This window comes from Salvelinus fontinalis, chromosome 25, assembly GCF_029448725.1.
Source record: "Salvelinus fontinalis isolate EN_2023a chromosome 25, ASM2944872v1, whole genome shotgun sequence".
In the NCBI taxonomy this organism is placed as follows: domain Eukaryota; kingdom Metazoa; phylum Chordata; class Actinopteri; order Salmoniformes; family Salmonidae; genus Salvelinus; species Salvelinus fontinalis.
This window is the reverse complement of record NC_074689.1, coordinates 14,862,581-14,875,581: the sequence shown is the minus strand read 5'-3', so window position 1 is coordinate 14,875,581 and position 13,001 is coordinate 14,862,581.

The window sequence follows — 13,001 nt, the reverse complement described above, 5'->3', positions numbered from 1 at the left end:
ACTTCTTGTGTAATTTTTGTGTCAATTTCTCTTCATATGAAAAGGATTGAAAAGGTTTCGCCAGTATATTGTCGACGTGATTCATGATGATGACTGCTTGTCTAGCTTGCTAGCTAAGATTTTGAAGGTATGATGTTGACATGATCAGTCCATTCAGAGCTACGGTAGATATAACGTGATTTGACGTAATTTTATCTGTGGCCAATTACCTTGAGCCTTCTTGGATGGACACTTCTAATGTAAATCTCTATGGCAGCACCCAAGGGGGCTTGAACTTTAAAGCTCTCCCTGTAGATTTTGCAGTGACGTAGTGTCCCCATGAGTGACAGAACACTGAGCCAATCACTAGAGAAGATTACCAACCCCTACGCTTTGTATTTTTTGCTGACTGACCCTCCATCACAGAAAGCACAGAGCTAGGCTGAAACACCTGCATTTTGCAGCTGCAAAACTCAAGAAACCAAAAAAAAGACCATGTTTGTATGCTGTTTTAATAACTCAATAAATGTTTTGTTTTCAAACTGATATGTGACACGTATTAACGCCAAAATAACATGCAAAACAGGCAAGAAGAAAATATCAATTGCTAAACAGGTAGGGCTCAAAACAGGTGGGGCTCTGCCTCACATGCGCTGAATGATGGGTCACGCCTGCGGAGAATTGTCATGTACGCTCTATCCAATCGTATGGCAGACAGACCTGCTCACATTATGCAGAACCTCAGACAACACTCACCAATGTTATGTTAAAACAACACTTGGCCCCTAAGCTCTTTATCGAGCGGCTACTTGCTGATATGTTTGATAGTCATCACTCAAGTCTACCACTATTTTGTGCAAAGTGAGATTTTGAGAAGGCGCACACTTACATCCTAACTGCCACTTGACAATACTCCAAAATTCGCAACCTATTCTTGTGCTCATGATTCGCTAAGAAACAATATCAGACAAACGCACACTCCGGTAATAGATTGTGAGAAAGTTGTAAAAACGAGACCAAAGCACTTTGCCACTTGCCTGTGACTTGGTAAGCTGATTTACAGTAGCTAACGTGGACTGTCTGCTCAATGTGCCAGCTTCATTGACAAACACAGAGATGGAGCTTAGCTGGCTAGTGATTCTGTGCACTGATAAAGAGAGTGTACCTTGTGCTTTAGAGAATTTAAGATAGTTTTACAGCTTGCTGATGAAGTTGTTGACATCTTCTCAGTAATCTTTCCTGGGCAGCAGCAGCTGACTCGATACGGTCTGCAGTCATGCCCATTTTTTCACTTGAGAAATACCGCACCAAACACTTTAGCTAGATGTTCAGTTGTGACTCCAGGCATCAGCATGCTTCAGTTCGGCTGGCGCCTATCCGAGCTTGCATACTCCCTTAAAACCTCTTAGATGTAAGGTCTGTGGGAGGATTTTACAGCCATCTGGTGATTCTCAGTAACTATACTGTTCTCTTTGAAGTAGAAAGAATAATCAATATAAGTTCAAATATTAGACATTTCTAAGCAGAATGAAGGCTGAAGCCCATGTGAGTGTACAAAGCTGCATTAACATCAAGTTAACCATTAGACATGTAAAAAACAGAACGTAAGCAGAATCTGTGTGGATTAGGCAAGGTAAACCAACAAGACTTGTCTGGTCTGGGCCATGTCTGATCTTGTGAAGGCTACTGGACACGCACATGGGTTAATCATACATAGACAACATCGGTCTGAACTTGTGAAGACCTTTGGTCAGGAAGCTAATCAGTGATAGGCAACAGTAGGAGTATGCATGTCACGCCACCATTAGAATCTATGCCCCAATGTCTGAGCCAATAAGATGGTCACCTAATAATCCCCAGTTTACAATTGGCTCATTCATCCCCCTCCTCTCCCCTGTAACTATTCCCCAGGTCGTTGCTGCAAATGAGAACGTGTTCTCAGTCAACTTACCTGGTAAAATAATGGTAAAATAAATAAAAATAAATAAAAAAGAGAATGGAAACTATGTAAGACAACAAGATTCGTAAAGTGGAGTGATGATGATGTTATGTAAGGGTAAGACTGTATAAAAGCCAAGTACTAAGAATGAAGAGTTGGTTCTTCCATGGAATTGCTCGGCTTTCTTACTCTCTGTAATAAAGTCTATTTGAATTCACAAGCTCCGGTATCTGAGAAGTATTTGATTCAATATTTTCCACCACAGGTCCCCTATTTTGGGGACCAGCATGGTTCTGGTACTGCTACCAGTTCTGACCGACATTTTCACTTATAAATCGGCCTGTGGACACAGTAGATCGAAATGGCTTGCATTGAGCGATAGCCGTCGTTCCCACAATCAAAGTAGTATTTTTTTCTGAGACTGTGTAGGATGTGAAATCTGAAACCACTTGAAGCTGAGATGTCCTTCCTACAATTTATTTTGCTTTTCCAACTTTTCATCAACTCCTGGCTGAACCCTACATTGCAGCCACTGACAAAGCACATGCCTGCAATCGTTACATAGTAGCGCAGCAGGAGAGAGGGGTTTCATCACGGTAGCACAATCAGAGATCGATTGATAGCCATTAATCAAAAATAATTAATAGATTGTAAACAAAAAGCACTTTCTGTTTGTCATAGACAAATGTTCACAGTGACCAGACTTTCACAGCGATGGGGGCCAACGTTATGATCAAGAAAGACCTTCATAAAATATGCACATTTTCTCTAACACTAAACATACAAATATGTATTTTTACAGTTATAACGAAGGTGAAATCTTATAGTCATTTTATAAATTGATTATGCTATATTTAGAAAGCATATAAGTAATGTCCAGCCTTAATTCATACAGTTTTGCTGAATAGGAAAAACATCATATAAAATAGTTCATATTTGTATCATATTTTGTATTGTGTACTTGAGCTTGTGTCCTCAAACTCAGCAATTTAAAACTATGTTTACCAGAAAGGTGATTTGAACCTTTCTTTGAGTATGCAGTATTATTCATTATTGTTTATGGCCCTCTCAATTTAAATAATTACTTTTGGGGTTTACGTAGATGACATTTTCGATTACATTTAATTATATTTAAGTGGTTAAAAGACCTACGCTTGAAAATTAGAAAAAAGCAGCAATAGTACTGTTTGTCCATTTAGAGATGCCGTCGCCACTATACACTTCCTAGGTAACTCAAGTAACTCAATAAATCTGTCATTAATGATGTTTTTGCCGAAGAGATCTTAGTCGCGCAATTTTACTTGCAACTAAGATGTTTGGTGCAGTACTTCTCAGTGAAAGAATTTGCATGAAAACGAGTCATCTCTCGTTGAATGACAACAAAGACTTTATTGAAGAATCCCTACTGATGACCAATCACAGATGAAGGGGCGGAGACTTCGGCTATCGACTTTGGTTTGCCTCTAGAATTTTTTTTTTTGTCCCGAATAGTTGAAAAAACCCTCACCGAAGTCCAAGACAAAAATAAAAAATCACAAAATATTGTCATAATATATGCACAAACTCTTCCAAACTGTTTTGGCTCGGAAGGACGCGGACGCCGTAAGATCTCCTTGGCAAAAACGTCAACATTAATTACAGATTTCTTGATTTATCTTATATTAATATATTAATATATATATTAATTCAGACTATTTTGAGGGCAAAATGTTGCTACCGTGACTCGAGAGAGACAAACAACAATGGCTGCCAGGTTACAATTTAGCCAACATAACACACCCACATTGAAACACACTCTCAAGACGCAAATCTTTTTTTTCTTAATGAGCATCAGAAAATCACATGCGGAAACAGTGAGTTCAGCCGCCCTTTAACTATTCAATATCTATTTTCTACCAAAATAATTGTGAATTCCCTTTCCGTAACAAACAATGCTGGGTGGTTCCACCAATGTGGTGCATTTTGAGAAGTTTAACTCACCGACTTTTTAAATTCTCTCATAAAGAGCTGGGCACAGATGTCAATTCAACATCTATTCCACATTACATTGAAATGACATGAAAACAATGTTGACTCAACCATTGTGTGCACAGTGGGTATGTTCCACTTCATACATGTTTTTTTCACATCTCAAGAGGTTAAATAAAAAATTACCTAAAGTGCGCCAAATAAAGTAACAGGGTTGACAGTAACATGGTTGACAATTTCATCTTACATTACCCATAAATCCCCTCGTGACAGTGGGAATGGAAGCTTGTTGTGTACAACAGGGAGTTTCCTAAAAAAAAAAACAATTGCCAAAACATTTCTAGCCTGTCTATTTATGGGTCACAGGGTTGACGTCGTATGCTTGACCCGCTTAGTTTCACTCCCCAAAACGCCAAAAAAACGGCCAAAAAGAGTAGAACCAGCTCACCTATTTTTAAACTATGATTTGAACAGTAGGATTAGGAGTTAGGATTTAATTTGGATCCCCGTTAGTTGTTGCTAAAGCAGCAGCTACTCTATCTGGGGTCCACACAAAGCATAACACATAACGTAATTCAGAACAATAATAGACAAGACCAGGTCAAGGATAGAGATACTATTTTATTAGATGTTCGATGTTAAAACGAGGGACAGACGTAAATGAATCACTAATCACGTGAAATAAATAATCATCTTCAGAAAGACTTTGTCAAAGCAACAAATAACTAGGGCTTTACAATGATGGTGAAATTTTGAGAATTTGGGGAATTAAGTGGGTTGAAATCTTCCCAGAAATGACACGGGGTTGACAGAGGGACATTAGCACTTTAGCAAGCCTTTATTCATAAGGCTCAGTGTACACAGCAGAGAGAGAGAGAGAGAGAGAGCAATGACGTTGTGCACATACAGCATCTGCACATACACTATGTGACGTAGTATGCAATTTTCAGGGACCATTTTTGGCTTGTAAGTGCTACTTTCAGAACTACTTGCTAAAAAGTATTAAAAAAGTACCAGAGAATCTCATTAAAGGGCACTTAATTTAATATAACAGGCTTTTAAAATGTTATATTGGTGAACAATTTCTACTTAAAATATCAAAGGGATGCAGTAGGCACCCTTTTCGTGGAACAACCCTGCTGGGCTCTCTCAAACAATGGGCCTGCAGCCTAATTCAAAATGGCACCTGTGGGTTGGACACACCTCCAACCAGACCCATACCTGCAGCCTTAAAGGACTACTGCTTATTAGGTAATTATCAGTAAAATAGTGTTGGTCGAGTACATACAATAACACATTATTTTCATATATATATTTTTTTAGGGGCCGTGTTTAATTTAATTTTCATTTTATGCTTTCATTTAGCGAGAGAAGGAAGAGTGAGAGAGAAAGAGGGAGACAGACCATACAAAGTCTGAGATAAAAAGACCCATGGTCCCATTCCTAAGGGGATTTTAGAACACCTCAGGGATTCATGATGGACACCTCCCAAATCCCCAAAGCCTGTCATTTCAGAGTGGTGGCAGCGTAGCCTTGCTGCTGACCTCATTGAGGTTGACCAATCAGGTTCACCACAGATACGGTAGACCACAGCCTGTCGTTTCGAATGGGAACAGATGAGTCATAGTGGGCAGAACAAGCAAGGAGGGGGGCAGAGCAAAGCACGAGCTAGCGAGATCTTATTGGCCCGTTCTAGCATATATCTGCATATTTCCATTTGGGAACGCCTACTCTGTGAAATGCACGTGTGCAATAATTCAATTCGACTTTGCACACCTTCTAAACAATGAGATTTTTTAAAACTTTGGCAAAGGCTAATGTCCACTCTGTTCATAACAGATTCTAGTTTAGGGAACAGATAACTGTATTGAGATCAAACGTTTTATTGATGAGAAAATATAGAATGTAGGCCAAAATCCATCTTGTTCAATCTTCTTCCCCTTCCCGCCAGTGGGCTTCCTCTCACTACCATATTTGGTAGTGAGTGGAAACACCAAGCAGATGCTTCATATTTATACATCCAGTGAAATATCTGTCTCATTGTTCTATCTGTGCTATACGTGGCTCAGCCAACACAACCGGGGGCCATTTTAAATGACCAAGGTCTTCCTCCTAAAATAAACACACATAAAACATCTGTCTAAGAATGTAATATCAGAAGCATTCAATTTCATATCACATTCAACAGTGTACAGGTATAAGCAAGCTACTGAAGTTTACTTTTTTTTGGAACCAATCAATACCCAACCCGAACTGTCCGTTCCTCTGCCCAGGTTACAGCTGACTTTAGGCTTTACACAATAGTGCTTGATGATTATATAATGAGTTGAATTATGTAAAGTATAACCTTGTGTTAGATCCTTTTCCTCCATCTCCTTTGCCACGTGTCAAGAGAGTCCAATTTGTGAAAGTTGTACAGTATTTTTATATTACTGTCTATTCCAATAAAACCTTGAGGATAATATTAGAAGTTTCTATGCCATTATCTCTCTAGGGCTTCCCTTAAACTGGTGGCTGTAATAGTCTAAAATAGGAATATAACGACAGTACAGAGACTTCTCTTGGCCTTACAAATCGCTCTTACAAAACCCTGCTAATTAAAATCGCCCTTAAGTCCACGGTTATATCTGATCTACCATGATCTGCTACGTGTTGTGTCAAAAGCAATTAATGGCCCTCAATCGCCTCGGCTCAGCTTTTTGTTCCTTCAGAAACTTTAATTAGATTGCTGAGTGAATGTCTTCAGAAAAACGAGGACATACAAGTTCTTCAGATAGAAGCCGGAAAATGGCTTGTTCTGTTCTTCTTCAGCTATTCAATAAACAATAGGCGTGTTAAATCATGATTCATTTTGACTGGGGAAATATGAAATCTCTTATGTCCCTTTTAAAAATGTGTTTTTAAACTCTTGTACATAATTCTAACAGCTGGAGCCTCATTCAATAAACAAGGACAGTACAACATCCGTCAAGTACTCTGCAAGCCAGGGACCAATACTGGAAGAATCAAACCACAGCCTTTTTACATATTCCTATAAGGGCACAGGGCGAGACCCAGATGCAGACACGGGAGGCAGATGGTTCGAGTCTCTGATATTCATTAGTACCCAAGGGGCAGACAAGAGACAGGTTGTGGACAGGCAAAATATCATAACAAGGTCAGAGTCCAGGAGGTACAGAGTGGCAGGCAGGCTCGAGGTCAGGGCAGGCAGTATGGTCAGGCAGGTGGGTTCAGAGTCAGGGAAGGCAAGGGTCAAAACCAGGAGGGCTAGCAAAATACAGAATAGAAAAAGCAGACGCACGGGAAATAAATGCTGGTTGACTTGACAAGACAAACTGGCACAAAGAGACAGGAAACACAGGGATGAATACACTGGGGGAAATAAGCGACACCTGGAGGGGGTGGAGACAATCACAGGGACAGGTGAAACAGATCAGGGCGTGACAGTCCATCTCTGATGAAATCATGTAGCTACAGTAGCCTGATCCAGACTCATATCCTGTTAGTCTCTGTCTGTCTATTACCCCACATGAGTGTCCTTGAATCCTAAGTGGTGTCCCATATTCCCATTACTCCCAGTCTTTTCCATGGATTCAATAATTCTGATTTCAAGATAGATTCCTGGAGGCTCAGGTCACAGTGGCCCTGAAGTGGCTTAACAGAAATAATTATTCCCATTGTGACTTGTAACTGGAGACAAGGCAAGGCATATGGGGCTGCATGAGGAGACAGTGTGTGTGTGTGTGTGTGTGTGTGTGTGTGTGTGTGTGTGTGTGTGTGTGTGTGTGTGTGTGTGTGTGTGTGTGTGTGTGTGTGTGTGTGTGTGTGTGTGTGTGTGTGTGTGTGTGTGTGTGTGTGTGTGTGTGTGTGTGTGTGTGTGTGTGTGAAGCTTTCATCAAGGCAAAGGGTGGCTACTTTGAAGAATATATTTTCATTTGTTTAACACGTTTTTGGTTACTACATGAATCCATATGTGTTATTTCAAAGCCTTCACTATTATTCTACAATGTTGAAAATAGTAAAAATAAAGAAAAACCCTTGAATGAGTAGGTTTGTCCAAACTTTTGACTGGTACTTTTCCACTGTGTGTGTGTGTGTTATTCTCTCCACCTTTTGGATTAGAAAGACAATGCAAAACCTTCCATTCCAAATACTGTAGCGGTCCCACCAGTTAAACTTTGTGTTAACCATTTAGGAGTGAAAAACACTTAATGGTCTTGTCTCACATGCAATTACAGAAGTGATTTGAGGAAGCACCCAAGTGACGCAGCAGTCTAAAGCACTGCACCTCAGTGCTAGAGGCGTCACTACAGACCCTGGTTCAACTCCAGGCTGTATCACAACCGGTTGTGATTGGGAGTCCCATAGGGCGGCGCACAATTGGCCCAGTGTTGTTAGGGTTTGGCTGGGGTAGGCCGTCATTATAAATAAGAATTTGTTCTTAACTGGCTTGCATAATTAAATAAAAATAAATAAAGCAGAGGTAGGTATAAGAAACTAGGATTCGTATGTAGTAGTTTAATTTACACATTTTAATACAAACATTTCTACGATACAATTATTTTCCATTTGAGCTCGTTCTGACTCCTGTTTTAGAGATGATCTTGAAAGAGAAAACAAGAGGTAGCAAACAGACAGAGAACAGGCTGATGGTCCCTGGGAGAGAGATGCTAGCAGAGCTGCCATGGCCACCGGTCGGTGTTGTGTTTATAGAGATCACTCCATTGATATCCCTCAGGTCTTGTTATAAAGGAGAGGAGAAAGAAAGAGAAAGACAGGGAAAAAGACAGAGGAAAGTGACAGATAATAAGCCAATTCAATATCAGTACACCAACACATGGGATAATAACTAGAAGGTGTGTGCAGTTAGCTTGATCGCAGTGCCTGTGACTTGCTCTGCTGTGCATGCTTGTCTGGGTGCATGCGTGTGTGACATTGCCCAGTACAGTCCTTCTGCCATGATAATAAAGGATTTATAGGGTGTATAAGTCATGAATAAAAATATGAATGATGTTATTTTAGAGAACACTCCAATAGTTATTGGGGTGAAAGGATAAAGTAAGTAACCTCAGAGATATAGAAATATTTTATCCTATCTCTTTGTTGTTAACTACAGGATAAAACAAGGCTCAGTGCTGTTATCCTTGCAAGGGGAGGGTGCCTAAGTATTAAAAACAGAGGTGGCAATAAAAAAATGTTTTACTTGATAAACAAAATCTCTTTCTCTGAGCAAATGTATTAGTATAAAATAATATAACTTTCCAACTTTTTTTTGTATATAATATAGCTCAGTATTTGTATTATTTATTTTATACAGTCTTTTTTGCTCATCTTTATCAAGGGTGCCAATAATTTAGGTTGTGACTGTACATTATGTCCAGTAATGCAGAGATTGGCCTCTCATCCCTGTTGAGCGGTTATCTGGCCAGAGGCCTCCATTGGTAATTAACACAGAGAGAACACCCTTCAGTTATTAAGCCTTACATTCAGGCACACACAAAAAACACACACACAGGAGGAGGCTGGTGGGAGGAGCTATAGGAGGACAGGCTCATTGTAATGGCTGGAATGGAATAAATGGAACGGTATCAAACACATCAAACATATAGAAACCACGTTTGACTCTGTTCCATTAATTCCATTCCAGCCATTACAATGAGCCCACCCTCCTATAGCTCCTCCCACCATCCTCGACTGACACAAACACACACACACACACACACACACACACACACACACACACACTCTAAAGATAGATGGCATCCCCCCTCCAATCTCAATGATACAGAACGCGTTAGTGGTTTATAGCATCCTCTCCCTCTTCAGTCCACCAACCCTCACCCCAGGGGTCAACAATAATCTACATTTCAATGAAAGTGGAAAACAGGGTTTAAAGATGCTCAATGAATGATGATAATGCTCTGTCCCAGGGTGCAGGAGGTTTCAACTGCTGCGCGGAGGAAAAGTGGACTGCTGCGTTTAGGCATAATTATTTCATTATCTGAAATCCTGCTAACACTGGAGCAGTGGCACAGTGAGACTACAGATTAGCCCAAACCACAATTATTATTACAATTAGAATTGGAATAGCAGACCCAGAAACTTGGCCTTGGGAAAATGTGAATGTCAATGACTGCAATGAAAGTGTGGAGAAGGAGAAAAAGCAAGTGACAGGAGTTTGAGAGTAAATATTGTGTGAGTTTGGGGGGAGGGGCGGGTACTTGTTTGTCTCACCGCTGATTGGTTGAGATTGTTTTGACATGGATGGCTGTTGTGATGGATAAGGGTTGTCTGGGAGAGACAAGTATGTCAGGTGTCACAGGTGAAACGTGTAGGCCCGCATAGTAGTGCAAGAACTCATAATGCCATTTCCTGCATGGGAAAAACATTATTCTTGAGGTCAATCCAAAGAGGCAAGTATGTCTAGGCTACAATTCAACATCAGTACACCAACACATAACTATATCTAGGTGTGTGCAGTTTACAGTGCCTGCGATTTGTTCTACTGTGCATGCTTGTCTGTGTAAACATTTCCCAGTATGGGCCTTCAGCTATGATAATAAAGAATTTATAGAGGGTGTATAAGTCGTTAATAAAAACATTTCATGATGTTCTTTTGGAGAACACTCCAATAGTTATTGGGGTGAAAGGATAAATTTAGTAACCTCAGACATATAGAAAATATGTTTTTCTTGTGTGTTGTTAACTACAGGATAAAACGAGGCTCAGTGCTGTTATCCTCGCAATTCGAGTGTGCCGGAGTATTACATTTGACATAATAAAATAGAACCCAGCTGCAACATGCGGTCATGTTAAACCAATCATCAGAAAACACAAGACAAACGCATATTTAGTGGTAAATATCGTTGAACATAAGTTCATACAGGAAAATGAGAGAGAGAACACATGTCGACATTTGAACAGGGGGATTTCCACACGTCCTAACATTTCAATGTTTTTTAACAATCTCATTCTGATGAGACAAAGTTTATGGTATTAGCTGTCAGTGGCGCTGCTATGGTAACGGCGGTAAAGAATGGCTCCGTTATAGGCCATAATTACTACCAGTTCTGCTGAGGTCATGACCGGACTGTGAGAAAACCTGTCATACTGAAACAAAGGAAAGTCTGATAGCGTATCACATTTCCAGCAGCATACCACCCTACATCCCACTGCTGGCTTGTATCTGAAGCTAAGCAGCGTTAGTCCTGGTCTGTCCCTGGATGGGAGAATAGATGCTGCTGGGAGTGGTGTTGGAGAGCCCAGAGGGACTTTTTCCTCTGGTCAAAAAATATGTATATCCCAATGTGCCAGGGCAATGACATTGCCCTGTGTAGGGGGCTGTCTTTTGGATGGAATGTTAAATGGGTGTCCTGACTCTATGTGCTCACTAAATATTCCATGGCACTTATCGTAAGAGTAGGGGTGTTAACCCCGGTGTCCTGGCTAAATTCCCAAACTGTCCCTCATACCATCGTGGCCACCTAATCATCGCCAGCTTCCAATTGGCTCATTCATCCCCCTTCTCTCCCCTGTAACTATTCCCCAGGTTATTGTTGAAAATGAGAACGTGTTCTCAGTCAACTTACCTAGTAAACATTTGTATAAAATATTCACTGAATCCATACAGTACATACTGTATTTATCCATTTCCCACTTCAGCAAACACCCCTGGCTCTCCAAGGACACTTGGTGAAAGATAATGTATCAACAATTCAGTAAGTTATGATGTTTTAAGTCTGTCCCAGGGAAAGTCAGAACAATGTAATGTATTGGATAATCATATAGACAAAGTGAAAAAAATCACACTGACTGATGGTAAAATCACATCTTAGTATTATGGTATCATAAGCAAAGACAAAATATGAATCAACCTGTAACGGCAGCCTTCCTCCTCTTCAAGAGAAGAGAAGGTGTAGCAGGGATCGGACCAACACGCAGCGTAGCCAGTGCTCAACATGTTTAAATAAAACGATAACAGTGAACACTTACAACAATACAAAATAACAAAAATGTGGCAAACCGATACAGCCCTATCTGGTGTAGAGAAAACACAAAGACAGGACACAACCACCCACAAACCGCAACACAATACAAGCCACCTATATATGATTCCCAATCAGAGACAACACAAAACACTTGCCTCTGATTGAGAACCATATTAGGCCAAACATAGAAACAGACAAACTAGACACACAACATAGAACGCCCACCCAGCTCACATCCTGACCAACACTAAAACAAGCAAAACACACAAGAACCATGGTCAGAACGTGACACAACCCTCTATCAAACAAACTGTCTAAACATATACCATACACATATACATTCCATTATTCCTATATCCCAGATGGTTTTGTCAAATTGAGCTCGACTTACTATTGAAGAGGTTTCGTTGCACAAGTAATACAGTCATCATCCCTTCACATAAACGGGCATTAGCCATACTTTACAGGATAACTGAAAAGCCATTAAAGCTGGGCAGCTTCGCTCCGAGTAGAGGCGAGGAGAGGATCAACTAGAGAGGCATTAGCTGGTGGAAATAATTGGGTATTGGAATAGGTCATCATCAAACTAATGACTGAGGCTTTAGTGGACCCAGGTCAAACATTCCCTTTCTTCAAAGTTGTTATGAAATGGCACCCTATTCCCTATTTAGTGCGCTACTTTTACCCAGGGCCCATGGTCAAAAGAACTATTTGGGACACAAGGAGCATGGACTAAAGGAGGGTGCATATACAGTTTATTCGGAAAGTATTCAGACCCCTCGACTTTTTCCACATTTTGTTACGTTACAGCCTTATTCTAAAATTGATTAAATCATTTTTTTCGCTCTTCAATCTACACATAATACCCCATAATGACAGAGCAAAAACAGGTTTTTAGACATTTTTGCAAATGTATTAAAAATACAAAACTTAAATATCACATTTACATAAGTTTTCAGACCCTTTACTCAGTACTTTGTTGAAGCACCTTTGGCAGTGATTACAGCCTTGAGTCTTCTTGGGTATGACGATACAAACTTGGCACAGCTGTATTTGGGGAGTTTCTCCCATTCTTCTCTGCAAATCCTCTCAATCTCTGTCAGGTTGGATGGGGAGTGTCGTTGCAC